This window comes from Mercenaria mercenaria, chromosome 2 (assembly GCF_021730395.1).
Source record: "Mercenaria mercenaria strain notata chromosome 2, MADL_Memer_1, whole genome shotgun sequence".
Classification (NCBI taxonomy): Eukaryota; Metazoa; Mollusca; class Bivalvia; order Venerida; family Veneridae; genus Mercenaria; species Mercenaria mercenaria.
The window spans coordinates 14939415-14955393 of NC_069362.1; the positions used below are offsets into that span (position 1 = coordinate 14939415).

A 15979-nucleotide genomic window follows, 5' to 3' on the forward strand; every position below is an offset into this window, starting at 1 on the left:
TTCCTATACAAGTCTATATATATATATATAGGGAAAAATTTTGAAAATCTTCTTGTCCAAAACGAAAGAGCCTAGGGCTTTTATATTTAGTATGTGTTATCACATAGTGGGCAAGCAAAGAATGCAACAAAGAAAATAATAGCAGACTCGGTTTGAGTCTGCCCAAGTCGTATGCAGCAATATCACTACCAAAGTTCGGCGAACTTTTTGTGTTGACTACAGGTCAAAGCGGTTCTGTTCCCATTAACGTCTAGGGAAACCAAAACTAAAATCTGTATAAAAAGAACGTAAATTAATCTTTCAGGCTGCAGGCAGCATGCATAACGACTTTTTTTTCAAATGCTAGTAAATTAGATTTGTCTAAAAATGTTACTTCTTCTGAGACAAAATCGTTACTGCATTACCGTTCCGATAACAGAATTCGTTTTAGAATGTTCAAGCACTAACATATCTAATTACTGTAACCAATGATCATTTCTCCATTCAAACCCAGTTTCCCTCTTAAAAATGTTGATTGGTAAAGTAAGAGAATAATTAAAGTGTATAATAAGGTTCGTACGATTTCCTTTTGAAGAAATGTATAGACTGTTTTAAGAGAAATGAATATTTTCATTTATTGCACGTCTTTCAGTGCAGTGAACTCCTGTTCAAAGGATTAAAATAAGATATACAACAAGAAAAAAAAAAGTGGCTGGGGACAGGAAAAGCCAAATTCCAAAGTATAGTGAAATGAAATGTTATATAACAGTATCCGCCAAGTTTGAATATCCAGCAGTTAAAGCCAAACCACCGTTAAACTCCAGAATATTTTGTAAATGACCCGACCGCTACAAGGCTACCACACTATTACATTATTTGTTTGGTATAATTGTTTTTTAACCTTGTCCGTATATTTTGTGCAAACACATTTACATACATAAGCTACTGCAGTATTTCGCGCCGGGTAGGCTAATTTGTTGGAACGACTATTTCTTATACATCTTTTTTACCTTGGTATATATTATGCATCTAAATTTCTGATGCAATAACTGCATAGCCATGATAGCGCATGCTGATTTGCGTTTTATGTTATAACGGTACAGAAAATACGTAATACGTAAAGTGATTTTATCCACTTCAAAGTTATACCGTTTTTGTAGACATCACCAATTATCAAAAGGACACAGACGTAGTTCTATATTAATGGCTGTGTCATTGACAATCCTAGTTCATTAGATCTGACACAAGTATTCGCCTCACAATGGCATCGTACTGTAAATAATTTCGGAATGTCGTTCTTGATAATCAAGTACAAATGAGCTACCTACGCTGGACAAGGCTATGAATTACTTAAGAATGACGTGTTTTATTGATTTTGTTTCTTTGTCTAAAGAACAAAGTCCATTTTAATTATGTTTTTATTTGCCGACTTTTCAACATACTTTAACTGGTTCGGAATTCTTCAGAAGCAAGACCTGCCGTATCCGAATTGTTTGATGTAAAATGGCCCACGTTCCATGACTATTTTTGTGTCATCCTAAATGAATCAAAGGTTGGCTGTGCTGCTGTCAGCCTCCTTCATCAATCAAAATTACGTTTGCCAAATAATGCAACAATATTTTCAGCCGAGGCCAAAGCTATTGATTTAGCTCTAAATTTTATATAAAAAAAATAGTGCAGAAAAATTTATTATCTTTTCCGACTCGCTATCTGTTTTACAGTCAATTCATAACCGAAATATGGAAAATCCTTTCATTCAAAATATTCTTCTCAGGCTTCATGAACTATCTTTTAAAAAGTTTATCATATTTTGTTGGATTCCTAGTCATGTTAGTATTCATGGAAACGAGGATGCTGATATTGCAGCAAAGAAATCCCTTTTATTATCACAATCTAATTTGAAATTACCACATACCGATTTTAAGCCCAATATAAACAAATACGTTTTATCTAAATGGCAGTCGTCATGGAACCGTGCTTCATTCAATAAACTTCATGATATCAAACCTACTCTAGGGGAATGGCACCAAGGGAACAGATCTGTTCGCAGGGAGGAAGTTGTTCTTTCTCGCTGTCGAATAGGTCATACCCGTTTGACTCACTCTTACCTTTTGAATAAAGAAGATCAACCCGAATGTGTACCATGTCAAACACCGCTAACTATTAAACACATTTTAATCGACTGTGTGGACTTTGCTACACAACGCAGTACATATTATGACGTTCAATCTTTGAGAGAATTATTTGACAACGTTTCAGTTGGAAATATTTTATCGTTTTTAAAACAGATAGGAATATATCAGAAGATCTAACACTTCTTATTTTTATTTACATCTTGCAATATTATTATGTTTGCAGCTGATATTTAAACACACACGTACATACATTTTTACATTACTGTTTTTAGATATGCTTTACATTTTTACATGGATGCTTTTAGATATGTTTTACATTATTCATAGTGTTCTTTACATTTTTACATGGATGTTTTTAGGTATGCTTTACATTTTTACATCAATGTTTAGGCTTTACAGTTGGCGTTTGCAATATGACTTCTTCTCGGCGATATATGACCATTTTGTGTCGATTCGCCGTAAAACCCAACTCACTCACTCACTTTTCCAGGTATGAACTTTTAAAACACGTTTATTTCATAAGCTATAACTAATGAAGTGTCATTTAGTCAGTTTTACGACAGACCATCCCTATTTTTTTGGGGGTTCAAATTCTAAAAGCAGCCGATAAATTGCCCTAACACACTATCCTAAGCAGGCTTAAAAAGTCTCCACGCACATTCAATCAGGGCTGTTATCACTGTGGGGAAACGGACACCGTATATAGCTCAAAAAGTGATAAAAAAGTGAACGTTTTATTTTGACTCACGGTAAGTTTTTTTATCATTTTTTCTATTTTATGTTGATATATTTATCAAAATTGAAGAGTTTTGGATAGCTTAATCATATGCAATGTACGTCTATGATGGAAATGAGTCTACTTTCTTGTATAATAGTACACTTCTCGATGAAAGTTGCATGATCACTAACAAATGTTCAGTAAGGCGGTAGGATTTCTTACATAAAACAACAAATAGAAAATAAAAGTAAAAACTGTATCGAGCGATTTTATTGAAATTATATCGTCCCGTATTATGTTAGATATCAATACGATACGTTATGTTGTTGCGGAGATATTTGTGCTTTTTGATGACCTGAAAGTGTACTGAGGATAGACGGAGAAAATAAAATAACTGCACAGGGGATAGCAATTAAGTGGACCGAGGATAGTAACGATCCTTTTTGAATAATGAGACTGCGATAATGATTACGGCTTTTTAGCTCTACGGTTAGTCGTGGGGATATGATTTCACCATTGTCCATATCGAGAGATGAGAGTAAAAGTGTTTTTTAAAACAAATCTGTATGTACTTAAAACAGTTTCAGTCTGACCTCTCGGTATGCTCGTCTTTCTTTTCGTTCACTTGTCTAACTGTTCGGCCTTCCAGAGCAATACTTGTAATGGTTGGTCAAATTGAGTAAATATTGCATTAACAGATGGGATTCAGTTACTTCCCTTAGTTTCTAATGTGCAATTTCAATCCAAATAGATTTTGTCCACAAAAATAAGTATCCTTTTTTGTGCCGGGTATATCCCGCTACCAAAGTTACAAGTGTATTTCTGACAATCATATAGCATCTTTATTTTATTCCGAATCACATCTAAAGCATGTTCATGTGCTACACAAAATAGTCCCATTCATGAACAACGCTAATGAATTATCAATGAACAAGCAGTTCCTATTCAACCTGCATCCACTCACATTTACCATTTAGATTATATAAAATCTGGAAAGTAGATGCCCCGGAAGCACCGAAAACAATACAAATAGTGCAAATTGCAGACTTGGTTTGATTGAGTCTGTTCATGAGCAGTAATGGAAAATGCAACAATGCCCACGCCCCCTAGCACCGGCTTAAGCAGTATTCAATCTAAGATCTATCAATGAAAAGGTATTCCAGCCAATGGTTACATCACATGCTAGGTCAGACAGAGTTCATCTTAGATATAAGGCACATTAAATTTGTATTTATTTCTCATTCATGTATATTCATAGACTGGCATTCAAACAGAAAATAAATCTACCAAAACCCACAACCAACAGGCATTTCAAGGCTTTGATTTAAAAACAATTAAAAATGGGTAAACAATATTGAGTTCACGAGTATAGATTAGTTAACCGTAGTGTGCACAAGCCTAAACGTTTGAATCGTAAATATTTGAATATGGTATCAAGTTTAAATCTGATTTATCGAGGGACTCAAAACATTACGTGAACATTAAATCGCCCCTATAAGATGTACGCACGTATTGAGTGTACTATATACTGACTAAAGGTTAGGGTTAGGTTTAACATAGGTTTAACAGTGAACATTCAATATATGGCCTTAGAATTGACATGGTGTTTGCTATATATGGTATAGCTTTGTAAATCACGTAGGCACGTTTTGCACATAGAGGTCATCAGCGAAGAATGAGATATTGTGATCTAATTTTGTACACGTGATGCCTTTTCTAAGACCGTGCTTTGCGTTTTGGTCTCTTGTTATTTAGAACAGAAAAATGGTATCTGCACGTTAACTACAGAGAGAAACTAAATATTGCGACCATTCTTGATATTTAAGCAGCTTGCTTACCCAGTAGGCATTTGACGTCGGTTAGACGTCGTATAGACGTCGGACCCCGACGTCGGATTAACGTTGGATTTTGGTTGGATTTGCAAACCGTTTAGACGTCGGATCCTGACGTTGGCTAGACGTCGCAATCCGACCATTTTCCAACCTAAATCTAACCACTTTTCAACCAAAATCTGACCAAATTTTCAACGTAATTTGCAATCAAACAAGTAATCAACACATGTATTTTATCATCTTTATTTCATATTATGGCGACGTAAGTCTAATACAATAAGTCCAAAAAGTAATGCAGTAATTGAAACTTTCAAGTTTCGTCATTTTTGTATGATTCTTCAACTCCGCCAACATTTCCACCTGAAATGTATAAAATTTGACAGTTTCATTATTTAACATATACAAATATACTAGTGCTATTACTAAGAGCATAATTAATACGTGCCAAACAAATATGTAATATTTTAAATTCTATGAAAAAAATATTATATAAAACGTAATTAAATGCAATTGCTTTTTAAAGTAACAAACAAAAATAAGTCTTTTTTTAAAAACAAATACGGAATCAGTATAACTTTTAAAAGAAGTATAATTTTTAAAAATCTGTTACTCACGTTGCGGAGCCTTCCCTTTGTGTAAAGTATTTATAAACCTGCTCTATCTTATCCCAATAAATATCAAATTACAGGAAGTCTGTGTAAACCGATGCAGGCTTATCTCGCGAATGTGTGACTGATAGACAACATGTGTAGAAGAGAAGATCTATGTGAATTAAGAATAATTTATATATGTGTATAGAATGCATTTTTATCTTTAACAGTTTAAAGTTCGTGAAAAATCCGTCTCCGAAAATAGACAATCTCATGCGATATTGTAACTTAATTAATATAATGTTTGTTGTGAGAATGAACTATTATTAATAAGCGCATGTCCAGGCCTTTATGAAAACAAGTAAATATCTTTAAACTATACTAGCAAAATAATACCAGTTAGTTTTATGACTAAAAACATTTATCAGACTTTCTATCCAACCTAATGCCAACGTCTTCTAGACGTCTAAGTCTGACGTCTATTAGACGTCGTGAATATGACGTTGGTTAGACGTTGGATTCAGGTCGCCGACGTCGCGACCAAAATCCAACGTCTAACCAACGTCGGTACGACGTCAGGTGTTTACTGGGTATAGACGTTGATTTTGAAGAGCATGGATCAAATTCATTGTTACTTAGATTAAATTAGAAATACAGTTATAGGTCATATCGCGACTTTCCAGCTTTGATGGTGGAAGAAGACACCAGGTGACCCTCCGTGCATTATTTCATCACGAGCGGGCACCTGGGTAGAACAACCGTCCTTCCACAAGCCAGCTGGATGGGTTACCCACATGAAGAATTCAATATATCTTATGGGGTATATATTTCTCAATTAATTCGGTTTGCTAGAGCGTGTAGTCATGTCAAGCATTTCAATGAACGTAATCAATATATTACAGGTAAACTTCTTCAGCAAGGCTACCGTTATTACAAATTGCGTAAATATTTTGCTTAATTTTATTATCGTAATTAATATTTAGTTTTAAAATGCAATAGTAATTTAAAGACACTTCTGCGAGAAGGTATTTCTAAACCCGTTTTTTATGGGGATGTTGTTTACAAACTTCGTAAGATCTTGGGTCACGGTAATTTTCCAAATGTATTTGGAAAGATTATCAAACGTTTTATTAAAAGAGTTTACGACCCAACTGTTTTGAGACATACCGCATGTTTAGTGTTCAATCCGTTTACAGTTGGACACTACGCTTCCCTCTTTGATTGCGTCTGACGGAAGAGGGGGAGGACTCTATGATAAGCAGTTTTTAAATCCTACCAGGACTGAACTGCTTTGATATTTGTCTTCTGGCCTGTTTCGTCGGGCCCTTAAGGGTGTTTCTCTTGTTGCTCTGTCTTCTGAAAAGGCATTGAGTACATACGTTTTTGGTTCTTAAGGTTTGTTTTTTTATATATTTATACACGAGCACTTTTGTGTTTTACATGCCATGCCTTTTTGTTTCCATTACGTGTGTAAGAGATTCACCTGGAGGGGATTACTTTTATTTACACTGTCTCATGTCTTTGGAACATGGTGGGGGTAAGAGTGAGGTTAGGTGCACCATAAACCGGTTTAATCTCCCCAGTGGTGTTTTTGCCACTGACCGTTCCAAGGCGGTGCCCCACTGTGTTCCTTTGTTTGTTCGTTTCGTCTTATGTGTTGGCTTTGTGTGCGTGTGTGTTGTTCGTTTTGTCCTTATGTGTTGGCTTTGTGTGTGTGTGTGTGTGTGTGTGTGTGTGTGTGTGTGTGTACACGCGTCTGCGTGCTGGGGGTTTCGTTTTGAGGAGGCTACGTTTTTGGTGCGTGGCATTCCCTGTTTGATATTTTTCTTTGTTTTTTTTTTGAACTCATATCGACGAGGGATAAATGATTTGATGTCGGCGACCTTAACCACTCGGCCACGGAGGCCCCTCAAGATAACATGTGCTTGATAACTTGATCCGAAATTCATAGAAATATTATATTACGGATAACACAGATCAAACAGTTACAGTTGGCAATATATTGGATCGTTATGTAGATCCATGTTTTAATTGTCATCTCATTGTGGCAAGACCTAGTAACTGAAAAGTTTGAAAAAGACATATATTGTACATGAGCAGTGTTACTATCAATCAGAAAACAGGGTTTTTGTCCCGTCATTTTATATGCTATCCTCAGTACACATTTGTCAACTTGGAAACTATCCTCAGTACATAATACGGCTATCCCCATTACAGTTTTGTAAACATTTCCAAGGGCATATCTTTAACAGTTTAAAAGTTACATTGCCAATTCTTACAATAAAAGTAGTTTAGCTTATGCTCGTAAAATCGTACGATTCAGAATTTTAATTTATTCGAAATATTTCTTAAAAATAACAATATTTGTGGAAATTCTGTGAATTTTGAGGTGATCATCTCAGATTTTTATTAAAAGTTTTCATGCTCTGCTAAATCTTGAGCATTATACAATACACCAAAGTCTAAATTTAGCATTCAGCTATGAGTTCAAACACTGGTTTCATTTGTGGATACGGTAGATAAGCGTTAATACAGCAAAATCTTACCTCTGGTAAAGAAAAACAACTGCACATTTGCCTGTTTACTTATCACCTTCTGAGCTATATCCGGTGTCCGTTTCCCAAAAGTGGTTATATTTCGATCTTCTCAGATCGTTCAGCACGACTGTTATGTCGTGTTATTGGTACAGTTTAGTTTCTCAACATGACCATTTCGGCCTGGGTGGTTCCAATACTCCCGCTTTCATAGCCTTGGGTATTGTTTAATCACACCTTGGATATGGTGCCTGCTTTTTAATTCTGTCTTTTATCAGTTCCTGTAATACGCAGGCTCCATAACCTCAGATCCCCTTCCTAAATTCCAGTTTGTTTAGTTCTGTTTTCTCGTTTGGGGCTAACCCTTTACTTTATCTGGGGACCGAACGCCGCTCTTCATGGAATTACACGCCTCAACACGTGTATCATTGAATGTTGACTTTTTCGCTAATCTGGGGTGCCAAAAAACATGGCGGATTCCTCTGTAAAAGTAACATTTTCTTAAATAGCTTTTCACCAACCTGTTCAAATAAAAGGAAACATAGATGAGTGCCGTCTTACATGAAAATTAAACACTCGGCTACAAGTTTTTTGTTTCAAAGTCCGCTCGTTTTCTCTAAAAATGCAACCGCGCAACTGAAGTGAACAGAGTTGATGATGTTAAGACGGGGGACATTTTCGTAAATTCAATAAATTAACCTTTTAAAAGACCGAAAAAGACTACTTTGCGACACATATATTTGTATGAATATTCTCTTGACATATGCACCTTAACAAATTACAAAATAAGATCCTTACATAGCTTTCGGGCCAGATTTGTGAAATTGCTAAGTAGGGGTTCAGTTTTGTTGATGCTAAGACGGGGGCATGATTCAAAGATTTGGTAATGGAAGTCCTTTGTATTTCATTAACCCGCTTCATTGCAGTTTTTCCATATTAATACTGCCCATTATAAAATAATCCCGTTATATGTATGTTAAAATTAAATTAAATTCAATTCAATTCAATTCAATTCAATTCAATTTATTTTATTATTTGTAACGTAAACAGATACTGTTTCTAGTTACATACAGGAAAACATATAAACATAATTATAGTGACAAGTTTACACATAGAACATCATAAATATCGTAAACCTTCAAAAATATGCTGAAGCTAACAATACGTGAGGTTGAAACTCAAAATATTTAATTATATATTGATGTAAGTAATTAAGCATTTCTTGAATTGGAATAACATAACATGGAACAAGATATATGATTGACAATATTGTGAACTAAGAAATAATCATTGTATAGGTATCCTTATTGGTTATTGTAATATTATATAAAGACAATATCGTACATAATACTAAGAAACTATGCAACAGCTAGTACATTCGACTGACGTAATAAGAAGGCATGATATACAAACTTTCCAAGTTTCAAGAGCGCTGAATGTTGTGTAGTGCTCATAAGTTCAGTAAATTTCAAAACACTTGGTCTTACATAGAAATATGGTTTGATATACATCTTTCTGATATCTCTGTAAAAAGGACAAATTATTATAAAATGATATTCATCTTCAATATCACCAGTATGACAAAAGTTACAAATACGTAAATTGCGGTCTATTCTATCAGCACCATAACGTCCAGATTCAATACGTAATTGATGGGAAGATAATCTCAATCTTGACATAGCAATTCTATATTTATTAGGTAATAGATCTAAATATTGTTCAAACTCAAAAACACATTTAAAAGTTCTATATGCAAACAAAGAACGACTGTTGGAAAGGCTATTGTTCCAATTTTGAACAAAAACGTCGATTATGCGTTGTTTAAACTGTAAGTGGAAAGATTTCAAGTTATAATATAATGGATTATTCCAAATATATGAAAAACCATAGGTATCTAATAGCATCTTAACATTACTAGCCCAATTTTTAACTCCTCTATTACAACTATCCAACATTGCTTCATATTAATACTTAACAATAATGTTTTTAGAATGAATAATTTTGCACCAATATTTAATTATGCGTATATATCTATTAATAAATAGCGGATACCTTCCCAGTTCCCCATATACACCCATATTGCAAGATGATATTTTAACATGTAACAATAGTTTGCAAAACTTAAGATGTATTCGTTCAATCTCTTTAGATTTACCAAAACCCCAGACTTCGCATGCATAGTTAAGTGTAGAGCCAACAAAGGCGTCAAATAACTGACATAGAGTTTTAGGTTTTAAGGAAAATTTACTTGTATTCGCTAACAAAACATTTAAAGCTTTTAATCCTTTCCCTGCTAGCGTTTCTTGATTTAATAAAAACGTACTAGTGTAATTAAATACGGTCCCCAAATAATTGAAGTTATCGACAGTTTCTAAGGGCATATTATTATACGTCCATTTTTCGGTTAATTTCAATGGACCCCTCTTTCTAAATACAACAATCTTACTTTTGTCTGGATTGACTTGTAGATTCCAATTTTTACAATACACATTTAAAAGATCTAAACTTCGTTGGAGATCAGATGGAGTTTTACCAAGGATAACCATATCGTCAGCAAACAGCATCAAAATAAATGATATGTCATCCAAGCTTAAACCACTGTTAACACCCTCAAGTAAATATAACTCTAAATCCTCAAGGAAGAGTGAAAATAATAGAGGAGAAATTACCTCCCCTTGTTTAAGGCCCATTGAACATTAAAAAAAATCTGAGTATGACTTACAACCTCTTATACAAGCTTTCACCTTGGAATACATATCACGGATAATTCTTAAAGTGTTACCAGTAATACCTAACTGATGTAGTTTGTACCATAAACCATTGCGATAGATACTGTCAAACGCCTTACTAAAATCAATAAATGCACATGCTAAACGTCCATTTTCACTAAGAACTTTACTAATTATAGCATTCAATACAAAAATTGCGTCAACAGTTGAACACCCTTTTCTGAAACCAAACTGCGCATCACTAATTATATTATTACTTTCAATCCAATTGCTTATTCTTTTGTTTAAAACACCTGTGAATATTTTAGAGAAACAACTAACTAAGGTAATACCCCTATAATTATTAACATCTGAAGGATCATTCTTCTTAAATAATGGCACAATAATACCTTCCATCCAACTGTCTGGGAAAAAGCCACTGCCTAAAATACCGTTAAATATGTCAACAAGATGAGACAACAAAATGTCGCAAGATTCAATAAAATATTCATTCAATAACTGGTCACCAGCAAACGACTTATTCCTTTTTAGATTACTTATCACCGCCTGTATCTCGGACGCAGTAATTGGCATATCTAATTCATCATATACACAGTCATTACCTCCAAAGTCATGATTATCGCAGAATTGCTCAGCATCAATATTTCTATCGTTAGGCAACTGTGCATTTAGACCCGAAAAAAATTTGTAAAATTCATTTATACTAATACTGTTGTTAGACGTATTTTTACGTGAAAAATGTTTCCAGAATTCTCTCGGATTGCAATGGCGTAATCTTTCAATATTTCTGATTTTATTTAATTCATATCTCCGTTTCTTAGTCTTAATAAGATTTTTATAGGTAGTTTTATAAGTACACATTTCTATCCTATTGGCATCGTTTTTACACATATTATATTTATTAACAGACGACACATAAATCTGTTTTGCATTTAAACACTCGTTGTCAAACCATTCAGCTTTTTTACATAAAGAATCACTCGGCCTTGGCCTGTTTGAAACTACTACATGTTTGCAAAATAATGGTTCAGCAACACATTTTATAATATTTGTAAAATTGACATTACATAAATTTGCTTCATTTCTACACGTTAAGTTAACATCTCGAGTAATATCATTCAAAGCAGGCAATTTTGAAATCAAACCACGTCTAAAACTATCACGTAGGTCATCATTCCATTTTATTTGAGTTCGGCTGTACGGAGCGTCATTACAATTATTCGCATTATTACATAAAATTGAAAAGGAAATGGGCGCGTGATCTGACCAGACAGAAAACGGTTCAATTTCAAAATTGTTTATACAACAAAAATCACAATCTCTTAAAAGCAAGTAATCAATAACGCTCGCTCCCATTGTACTAGCATAAGTATAATTGCCGACGTTGTAGTCACTACCTAATCGGCCGTTGGCGATGCGGAATGAATTAGCTTTACACAAATCAAGCAGTTTTAATCCTTGGTTATTATGTACAGTATCCATCGAAACTCGACCTAAAGGCATATCTGGACCGTATGTATCATCGTCTATATAATCAATTAATCTATCATGTAAAATGTAATCCTTTCTGTCCCCGTTACCTACTCGAGCATCCAATCGCCAGTTAACAATACAATACCACGTGATTCGTACATATGTATGTCATTTGTAATAAGGTAAATAGGTCATCTGTAATAAAATTGTAGGCAGGTGAATTTTCAACCCATATATATACACCTGCAATAAATACATCGTCTTTCATATTGAAAAACGTTTTATCAGCTTTGAGCCATATGATTGTATCATGATGATTTTGAACAATTTTAATTCCTTTCTTAACTGAATCTTTTATATAAATCACAACGCCACCACTACAACGCTTAGCTCTCCTATTTTGAAATTTCCTATAAAAGTTATAACACTTATAACCACTTATATCAAATTTAGATGTGCTGTTGGCCCATGATTCAAACAGGAATACAATGTCATATTTTGATATTTTATCTACAAATTCACTATCTTCCAACTTAGATCGGTTCAGTCCATTAATGTTCCACGATAGAACCGATAGTCCAGCCTCACCGCACCGCTACTCACGGCCATCACGCACTGGCGCCCCGTTCACATAGAGCGTGTCATAACTCAACCAGGCTGACCTACCCTCCCGTTTCGCCGCCTTAAGTTTGGGGATGAGTGCCTTTCTGCGCGCAACGATCTCAGGTGGGAATTGCTCGTGCAAAAAGAAGTTGGTACCTGCAAGTTCCTTTTTCTGGCGCCTCACTATTTCTCTGTCTTTAAACAATGTAAATTTTGCAACTATTTTGCGATGTAATGCGGTACTACTCGAACGCTGGCCCATGCGATGTACTCGTTCAAAACTCATCTGGCTAACCAAATCCTGTGCTAATTTAAGGTGATCTACCATGAACTGACGAAGTTTGCACTCGGTTTGCTCGAGGGTTTCATGCTCATCTTCCGTTATATTAGCAAATATGAGATTGTTGCGCATGCTTTGCGACTGCAAATACAGTAAATCGTCCTGCATTTTAACCTTGTCCTTTTGTAAACGTGAAATGTCATCTTGAGCCAATCCAAGCGAAAACTCAACGTTATCAGCCCTGTCATTAATTTTGCTCAATTTTTCGTCAATCAATTTAGTATGATCCCTTACTAAAGTCCAAAGTTTGTTCAGTTCAGTTTCAAATTTGTTTACCTTTTTTTCAAGCGAGTCCAGGGTATTAAGACGTTTGTCAACATGTGTGAGTTTATCATCAATACGCTTCAAGAAGACCATTATATCACTGGTGGAGCTAGTAGACTGCATAGTTCCTGATTCGACCTGAATATTTACACCTGATATATTTGCGTCCGCCATCATAAAACTATCACAGTTCCCTTGAGCATTGGTTTCGAAAACAGAATTGTCCAGCTCAGAGACAGATTCGTCAAATAGAACTGAGTTTGCTATACGAATAGTATCACTTACACTTATACTACCACTGTTTATATCCGCCGGTGATCCGCCATTACGCGGGTTTTTTGAATGACCACTAATGCTATTGTCACTGCTATGTTTTCGTTTTTTATCACGTTTATTCTTCTTTTTGGAACCCATAGAACCATAGTCATACACACTGGGATTCACAGATTTGCTAAATCATTTTAGTGTTAATTTCCAATCGGATATTATTTGTAAAAATTAATAAAAATATCCAAAATATCTCCGGTGAAAAAATCACAACCTGCCGGTAAACCTGTCACGTGACCACTTTTAAAATGGTCATGACAAATGAAAGCTTTTTACCGACTTTAAACTGCATATTTACCCTAAGGTGAAATACTTAATTTGACTGATCTGATTTAATGAAAAATGCACCAACTTTCACTCTGTGTCGTCGGCCCGGTACAATTTCTCCTTCTTTGCTGTATAGTAAAACAAGCACTTTTGGACATGGATTCAGCAGCGATTTCACAACAAATTTACAACATTGTGTTACTTTTGCTTGCTTCTTAAGGCAACCACTGAAAATGGTTGAGAATCTGCACAGCAATTTTGTTAATCTCAAACGGACAAAGTTCACTTAAGCCTTATATGGCCTATGCAATTTTGAAAATTTTCAAATTGCCTATAATTTGAAAAAAGCTATATATTGTTTGCTACCATAATGTTTATCTACTGCAAGTTGTTATAAATAAATTTATTATTTTGTTCACAACATGTCATTGAATATTGCTGAAATTGCATTATTTCATTGGTGACAAGAAACTAAAAGGCAGCAAGCCCAAAACTGCATTTTATTTCAAATTAACCAAACTATTCTTTGAAACCTAAACCTATGGGATGGGAATGTGCAATTAAGAGCTCGCTACTTTTAGAAGATAATATAGATGTAAACTAGGATTTATTTGAAATAAGAGAATTAAATTAAAAGCAAGTCAAAGTTCAGTGGGATAAGGCCATGACTTTATTATTAAAAGTATATTATTTTCAAGCATGCATAAATTGTAATATACAAAATGCTATACTGAAAAGAAAACAACATGTCTGAGAAAGAAGTATCCCCAGCTAAAATGCCAAGCGATATAATATATGCGCAAAGTGGCAGCAGTATATAAATAGTGATGAGAATCGGACAGCTGAAGCAGAATCGATTAATCGGTCCGATTCTGATCTCTCTCCGATTCGATTAATCGAAAGAATCGGAACCGAATGATCAATACAGACTTTTGTAATGTGGCAGTATGATAGTAACAGCAAACCTTTCTCAAGACTTTCAGATTTTTGTATGACTACTTTTATTATTTTTTTATAAAGAATCTATGACACAGCTGCTGTACTGTACAGCCTTTAGCAACTTTTGGGGCAATTAGGGCCCCCGTTTTTCGAATGTTAACCAAATCTGCTGGTTAGATCTTGATTCAAAATATTTGTCTTGATGGGATTTTTTATTTCATATAAAGCAGTCCTTAACTCAAAGATTTGTTTTTCAAATTCTTCTAAATGTCGACATATGCCTTAAAGTTAACCAAACCGATAGCTTAATCGCTGTTCAAAGGTTCGAAAAATAATCCAAACTGTGGGTCTGGGGAAACTATTGGACCAAATGCAAAAGTAACTAGAATTCAACTTTTCTCCCCATGACTGAAGGCCGGGGATACAAGTCATGCTAGATGCACTGCCAAATTTGCCCTGGAATATTTGCCGGGGGACATTGCTGGCAGGTCGGGAAATTATTTTGCTTTTTTTTAAAAAATAAATCCACTATTTGAAATTGAAGGAATAAAAACCCATGTCAAATAAAATCTGAAAATTATTTCCAATTAGAAAAATGTGGGTGAGGTACCTTCGTTAATGTACGTTTTAAAGCATTTTTGCAAACAGCTTTAGTAGTAATCAAGGTTTTCCTTAAAAGGAGCCGACACCCACATTCAGGCTTCATGCAGAACCCAAAATATTCAAGGCGTCTGATTTTTTACTGCCAGGGCAACAAAATCTTTATTATTGTTACGAGCACGACAGCTGGCCTGCCCAGCGTTCTCCAATTTAAAGACAGATATTTTGAAATACTTACCCAAAGATTATAAAGAGCAAAGGTATTAACCGCGAGAAGTATCTGAAAAAGTCCTGAAAGCGGGATTTTATTTTTAAGCAATCAGCGACTAGAATCGGTTCTTTTTGGTCAGAACGATGTCCCCGGGACTTTGAAACTTTGGCGTGATTAATCGAACATCGGCGACAATCGGAACATCACTATATATAAATAAGCTCAGAATGTTGACCTGGCGAATGGCAGAGAGTCAAAATTCATTGCAAAAGAGAAAGCAAGGCGAAACAGCACAAAACTATATCTTGAAACGGTTTCCTATCAACTTTAAATATTGCCTTATGATGTTAGCCTGACAAATTTACAAACATGACACATACCGAAATGCATGCAATGAAAATGCGAAGGACAGTGATATAATACCACTGTGTTGTATCA

At 34.9% G+C, this 15979-nt stretch overlaps 1 long non-coding RNA gene across 1 annotated transcript; it reads right to left on the bottom strand.

The window, feature by feature from the left end:
• Nucleotides 1-4891: 4891 nt before the first annotated feature.
• Nucleotides 4892-5814, bottom strand: LOC128548384 (uncharacterized). The gene is made up of 2 exons (XR_008366999.1): nucleotides 5279-5814; nucleotides 4892-5024 (listed from the first exon to the last, which is right to left on the bottom strand). It is a non-coding gene; the product is annotated as an uncharacterized LOC128548384 (long non-coding RNA).
• Between the last annotated feature and the right edge of the window lie 10165 nt (nucleotides 5815-15979).